Here is a 7558-nt window from a genome sequence, read left to right as displayed (position 1 = left end):
CACGTAGGCAAATGCAGCGCCTTCGCCGGGTGGTCCAGGGACTACGACATCGTCATCAGCCGCAACCTCGACAGCGACGCCTTCGCCGGGGCATCTAGGGACTACGCCATCGTCGTCAGCCGCAACCCTGACAATGGCGTCAGGGTAGGAAATGCCTCTCGCCAAAGCAGGGACACAGCGAACAACGGCAAAGTCGACGACGTACGGCGCCCTCCAGCGCTCTTTCTTCTTCGGCAGCAGCGACTCCTCAGCAAGGGTGGCTCACACCATCTCATCTACGTTGGATGACCTCTGGCTTGACATTACACTCCAGATTCATGAGCGGATCTGTGAGTTTTCTTCCCCCCTGGCATCACCCTCTCTTACTTAGGAACCGAGGCATTCGGTGGAAAGGAACGAGTAAAAGGGGTGGTGGCTCAGAGGTGGCCAAGGAGGTGGGACGAAAACTCTTTCCCCCCCTATTTAAAGAAGAGGCTCAGTAGCTGAGAAAAGGCAAAAGGTTCAGCCGAAAAGATCTCTGCCTTCCCCTATTCAATACAAATGCGAAATCAATGCTGACAGGAATCTGAGGTGACGTGCCAGAAACGACAGGATGCGCTCTAATCAATGGGACGCCGCCTGGTAAGCCAGAACATCACCCGGGCATGGCCCACCACTAACGCGCCCTGGATACAAGAACTAGGGCACACTCACCTATAGGCAACTCTCCGCTTCCCTAGGTAGGACCAGGGACGATCCAACAATGGAACCCCCATCCGGGAGAAGCTCAACGGGCCCCCTGGGTTGATCGGTTGGCCCAGGCAAAATAACCAACAATGAACGACCGACCGTAAGATAAAGCACCCTTATTTATTTACTTTGAGTGTTGAGTTCTTTGCCGAGCTTCTGACCCCAGCAACGGCAGGGACACGGACATCGCTCGGGGGCTGCCGAGGGCGCATGTTTGTTTAAACACCCTCTTAGCCTGTTCCCTCCTTATGTTTGGGAAACCAAAAGCACGGCGTGTGGGAATATAACAATGAATACAACTGGATGAACCAACGGGCCCTATGCTTCGTCAGCTACAGAGTCTTTTTGGTTCACCAGCATAATCGTGTTCACGGTTCCTCACACTGCTAGCCTTAGCTCCTACCTTCCCAAAAGGATTTTGGAGGGGTCCACCAACAGAGCCCTCCCTTTTAGGGGGGAAGCTGGTAGGTCGCCTAAAAATTAATCGCAAAAACAGAAGTAGCAATACTTATGCAGTTTACGTCGGCCTCACTGGAAACATCAGACCTAGAACCTAGCTCGGACACATCTAGTAGGAGCTTTCCATCACTCATGCCACCAAGATAACGCTACTGACTCCGCCTTTATTTCAATTAAATTATACATTCAAACATTGCAGATGCAAAACATTGCGTCCCAACGCTTCGTATCGCGTCACAAAACGGCCGTCGCCTCATTTGATATGGGTGGCAGCAGGCTGAGGTTCGAAGGCCGGCCCGCGAAGGGCTCGAGGCCACCTCGTACCAAATAGAGCCAGGGAGAAATAGCAGAGACGAGCCCCAGCGGCCTTGCCCGACCCCACTCAGAAGCGGATAGGGACGTCTCAACCTTTTCTCGTTCGATTCTAACCTTGAGCCAAACCCATAGAATTTCCATCAAGGAGAGGCCATCGGGCCACCTAAGCCTATCGAACGGCTCGGGCATCTACCAGGAGGCAGGTTAAGAAGTTGTGGAATGCCACCAGAGGGCTCTTCCGACCCCATCAGCAAATGATGGACACGGATTCCACACGAGCGTACCCATTAGCGAGCTCATTGAGCACAACACTCAAGCCACCGAGGCAAGTGTTGTTTACTCAGCCCCTCTGATTATGAAAATTGAGGACGGGGTAACACACAAATTATGGCCGACCCCTATCAGACCCTGACAAGGCCCGGGGGCTTGAGCCGCTCAATACAAGGACACAAGTTCAAAGGCCCTCCCTTGCCAAGCCCATAGAGTCCCCATTTGGGGAATTCTGTTGGAAGATAGGGCAGGGAATATTGCAACGCCATCCAAGGACTTCGCCGACCCTGTCACAAAAACCACGGATTGGGATTCCATCTGAACATTTCGGTCTCCAGTAACACCCGACCCCAGCAAATGCAGGGGGTCAGACCTTACTCGGGGGCTGGTTAAGGTACGGCTACCTCCCTTCCTTTTTTCAAAACAATCATTACATAGGATTCCCTCCTCGCGTCAAGAATCAGTGGCAAGATTCGGGGGAACAGATTGGTAAGATCGCAAAAAATCAAACAAAACGAAATTACGAAGCAAAATCATGAAACTGCTTCTAGACTCGACAGTACCGAGACTTGTTCACATATTACATATAAGTTGTGCTCAAAATTATTTGGCTAACTACTCCCGCGAAGGGAGAACCATTTCTTTCAGATTATCCGCCAGGTTTTTCGCAAGGGGAGCCACCACCTTCTCAATTACGTCTAGCTCATCATCCTCATAGGTAGGTAGGAAACCTTCGCTCATCACCTCTAGGTTGATCTCCTTCTCGTAATGAGCATGGGCGACGGTGAAGGCCTGGGTGATCCCAGCGTGAAAAGCACTCTCCTCAAGCTGGCCCACCTGAGCCATGATACTAGCGGCATGGGTCGCAAGCGAGCTGGTCCCCTCCTCTTGTGCCACCTGCAGGTTGTCCTAGACCGCCAGAATGGCGAGGGACATGCGATCATATTCATCACCTTCAGCTTGAAGAAGCTGCCGCGCCTTGGCAAGATCAGTGCGCAAACCGGCAGAAACTTCCTCGGCATCCAACCGTTGGGTCACCTCAACTCCAAGATCCGTCAAGCGTGCCTTGGCCTCCCAACGTGCTTCGTCGCGCTCTCGGGTCGTCCACTCGATCACTACGGCATCCTGGTTCGCCTTCTCCTGCAACATCGCGAACCTCTCCTCAGCCTTCAGCTTGAGGTCCCGCTCTGTCTATAGCTCCGCTAGGAGCTCGCTGGCTTTCTCACTAGCCATGGCATTCTTCTATAGTAGCTCGTCTCGCTCCTTTTGGAGCCTAGCGATCTCCTCCTCATCCAGCTTTGTCCTCGCCGACAAGTCCTCAAACATCCCATGGGCATCCTCCGCGTCCTGACGTGCCTGGACCTCCCGCTGCTGGGTGGTGGCAAGCTGCGCACCCACATCTCCTCGCAGCCGGGCCTTCTTGGCAAGCCGATCCCATTCCACCTTCTGTTCATGGAGGAACTGGGATTTGCTCCGACTGCGAGGAACAATGACCTAAAAAGAAGACCAGTGTCAGAAATACGAAAACACAAAAATACTTGGAGAAGGAGGAAAACGAGGAAGAACGAGCAGATACCTGGCTAGTAGGAACGACAATTTCACACAGGGCCCCTCTGACCTGGTTCAGGGCATTCATCATAGTCGAAAGCCCAAAGTCGAGACTCTCCCGCTCCATGCTCTCGGCATGGTCGTCGAGCGTGAAGAGAGCCGACGTTGGGTCCTGAGCGGCCATCCACTGAAGCGGCGGCTCACCCACGCAGGGGAGCGGCTGCCTCCTGACAGAGGGGCCGGAGGTGACTCCCTCCTGGTCCTCCGCACCACCGCCACAACGCCCGAGGGCTCTCCGACCGGATCCTCCTCCATCTGGGCCGCTTTGAGCACCACGGGCAGATCCACCTGGGCCCCCAATGGCGCGGACTGCACTACGCCCTCGAGCGCCACCGTGGCTGCGCTCGGCTAATCCTGGCTTGGCGCGGTCACGACCACCTCCATTGGCGATATGCGACCCTCGGCCGGCTGTACCATGCCCGCCACGGATGATGCCGCCTACTCGGCAACCACCGAGGGCGCGGGCGCCACCACAGGCGTCGTCGGATCGGCCAATGCGGCTCCAACATCGGCACCACTCCTGCACGAAACATGGGCGACGCCGGGCAGCGCCATCTATCCCACATGAATGGTGAGGCTCTTCTTGGGCGTCAGCCCTAGGGAGTGGGCCATCCGCAAGAACCTACATAAAGGTAAAAGCCATTAGGTCAAAATAGAAAGGGAAAAAGGATGAAAATAGGGGAATCAGCGGCTTACGCTGACGCCTTCAGCTGGCGGAAGCGTTTTGGGGATGGATCCCTAGATCCCTACCCCGACTCGTCTAGGTGGGACCGTTTCGAGCCTGCCCCCTACTCAGAAGCAGGGGGCTCATCTCCTTTGCCTCATGGGTGCGGCACCAGAGCCGCTCCCCTCCATCGTCTCATAGGGCGCGGCACTAGAGCCACTCCCTTCCACCATCTCATGGGGCACGGCACCAGAGCCACTCCCCTCCACCATCACCTTGGGGCTGGCGGTGGCAGGCCCACCTTCCCCCATCCACCAATCCTCGGTCGGCACGCCATGCGAAGCGGCGGACTCTCTAGCCTCCACCGACCTCACCGACTCACTTCCCTCCACATGGAACGGGAAGGGTCCCTGCATGGACGGGTGGGCACTTGTTAGCGTGTCCTCGTCCTCTAGGACACCTCAATCCATGTCGACGGCTACCTCGTCATCATCGTCATCATCGTCATCACTGCTCATGTCCTCTCCCTGATCCCATGCTTCTCGCTTCAGTCGTCTCTCCTTCTTCATCTGCTCCCTTGCCTTCTTGTCCCGCTCGGCCACGAGGCGATTCACCGTGCGCCAGGGCCCTGTTCCTTGGCAGTGGAACCAGACTATCTTTGAAGACTAGCCCCCCCAGCTGGTCCCAACGTCGCAAAAGCGAGTATCAAAAATATGGAGATTCAGGAAAAAGAAAGAGCACGGGAGAAGAAGGCTTACGAATTCAAAGAACTTAGGTTCTAGCCACATTGGGGGATGTCCGGGCACCGGATACACAATGTCGAGGACACTGCCTGCAGAATCCTTCGTCGGCTCCATCACCTCCTTAATGCGCTGCGCCACTTCTGAGAAAGGGAGCGCCTCGTCAACAAGCACCGTCCCCTCGAATGACATCCCAGGCATCATCCGATGCAGGGGAAGCACACGCACCATCAGCGGCGCCACCCTCCTCGCATGATAGGCATCGATAATCCCCACCCCCTTTACGCCCCGTTCCTTCAGGACTTGGAGGGCGGAAAGAAGGTCGAAAAGGTGCTTCTTGTCTTTGAGCTGGACACCCCAAGTCCACGACTCCGAAGCCTCTTCAATAAGGCGCCCGGTGTACCTCGGCAGGGTGGCACTCACATCATCCCTGACATAAAACCACTGCGAGTGCCATCCCTTGTTAGAGGTTGCCAAACGCATGAACGGGTAACCCCTCGACCAGGTATGGCATAGATGAACGCTGGCACATCCCATCGGCACATTCACCTCCTTCCCCTCGATCCACCTCTTCGACAAACTGACGGTAAAGAAATACCACCACAGATCAAAATGGGGATCGATCCCCAGGAAACCCTCGCACAGGGCAACAAACGCCGCCATATGTTGAACCGCATTGGGAGTTAGATGCTACAGCTCCACCTCATAATAATCCAGCAGCCCCCGAAGGAATCTATGCGTGGGTACCACAAATCCCCACACATGGAAGATGGCGAAAGACACGACATACCCTTCAGGCGGCGCTGGCTTACCCTCGTCACCAGGTAGCAGCCACTCCTGGACGGTGGATAGTGGACGGAGAAGGCCATGGTGGACGAGGCCCTCCAAACGCCGAGAGGTGATGCTAGATCTACCCCACAACTCCATTAAAGCGATTGGGGAGAAAGGTAGGCACGAGCTCGACGGCGGCTACAAGGCAGGCGCAAGCTTGACGGCGGCTGCAACATGGATGCAAGCTGGTCAACAGTGGTGGTACGGGCGCAGGAGGCTAGGGCGATTGGCGGCGGATGTTTCAGACGCAAAGGCAAGGGAGTGAAATACGGAACCTTGGGGGCAAACCCCGTGGTTTTATAGGGGCGACAGATGCGAGAAGGGCAACCGTTTGCCTCGATCTCTGGGCCTGCCACGCGCACCGCCGCGTCATGTCGCGTGACACGCACCCACAGTCCTTATCCTCTCCCACCAAAAGTCACGGTGGACGGTTCGTCTTCCCCAGGCAAATCCGAAGACTTTTTTCTCTTTGGCCCACCTAGGGCCCAGAACCTCGGCGGCCAGCCCAACTGAGGATAGGTCCACGAACGATCCAAAATCAAGGGCGCAAGTATTTCTGGGATCTCAATCCATGGTCAAGCCCCAGTTAGGTCAGCCCTGAATGAGATCCCTGCGAACGGGATACCACGACCCCCTCGAAAAAATATCCAGTTGACGAAAAACTAAGTCCTTTAGCCTTACCCACGAAGGGTCCGATACAACCCCCTAGGCGACCCTACTCAAATCACCCGGGGGCTCGAGGGCTACACCTATCGAGTGTGCTCGCGCGCACCCTCTGGCAAAGTAACTCCGATGAAATAAAAAACACCCTTTAGGTGGTTCTATCCGAATCACCTGGAGGCTTGTTAGGGACCTAATACTAGGGTACCCCAGGAGGTGGAACCAATAACCATCGAACATTAAAAACTGCTAGACGGACAAGGGCGCCGCTACGTTCCTTGCCCGAATGACGGAAGTTTGGTTCTGTCTCGCCCGACGCCTTTGGGCCAGCCCCGCCTCGCCCAAGGGCTAAGGGCTAGTCTCTGCCTCACCCAACATCTTTGGGCCAGCCTCGCCTCGCCCGAGGGCTAAGGGCTGGCCTCCGTTCCGCCCGATGCCTTTGGGAGAGCTCCGCCTCGCCCGAGGGCTGAAGGCTAGTCTCCACCTCACCCGACGCCTTTGGGACAGCTTCGCCTCGCCTAAGGGTTGAGGGATAGACTCTGCCTCGCCCGACCCCCGAGGGGTGGGCTCGGTCACGCCCAAGGGATAAGGACTGGACTCTGTCTCGCTCGACGACCGAGGACGAACCTCGCCCCATTCGATGTCCAAAGACTAGTTTTATCTTACCTGATAACTTCTCCCCCGTTCCCTCATGATGATGGGTACAAAGCAAGACAAGATGTTCAGGTCAACCATGGCTTCAAGGACCATACCCTATGCCCCAACAGGAAAGGTACTGCCAGGGAGCGATTGGACGGGTGCTTTAGACCCTTCCGGGCGCCGCAGAGCCTAAAAGGTATTGCAGGCGCATGCTCCTCGCCCTGTAGAGTTGTAGACGCCACCTTCAGCTCTGGGATATGGAACCCGATGAAGATATACGACAACCGCTATGCTCCAGAAAAAGATTTGCTATCTCCACAAATGACGGATATTCTATCACCACGCTATGGACCCAAGGGAGCGACGCCCGCTTCCCAACCCCTCGGGTCCACCAAATTAGAAGACCTTGCCCACGGCGCTACTCTGGACCCCGACCCCGCGTCCCTCCAACAGAGACTCATAGGAACCAGAAGGCGTGCGGAGCAAGGCTGGGGGAGGCTCATAAGTCAAAACCACTATACTACTGCCCGTACCCTGCGCAGGGCAGCATTCTGTAACCGACCTGACATTCTACAGAGGCATCGATAGTATTGTAGGTGCTTATCATCCTTTCACACCCATCAGAATGGGTAACCGAGCTGGG

This window comes from Miscanthus floridulus, chromosome 6 (assembly GCF_019320115.1).
Source record: "Miscanthus floridulus cultivar M001 chromosome 6, ASM1932011v1, whole genome shotgun sequence".
Lineage (NCBI taxonomy): Eukaryota > Viridiplantae > Streptophyta > Magnoliopsida > Poales > Poaceae > Miscanthus > Miscanthus floridulus.
Note: the sequence above shows the minus strand (reverse complement) of the source record.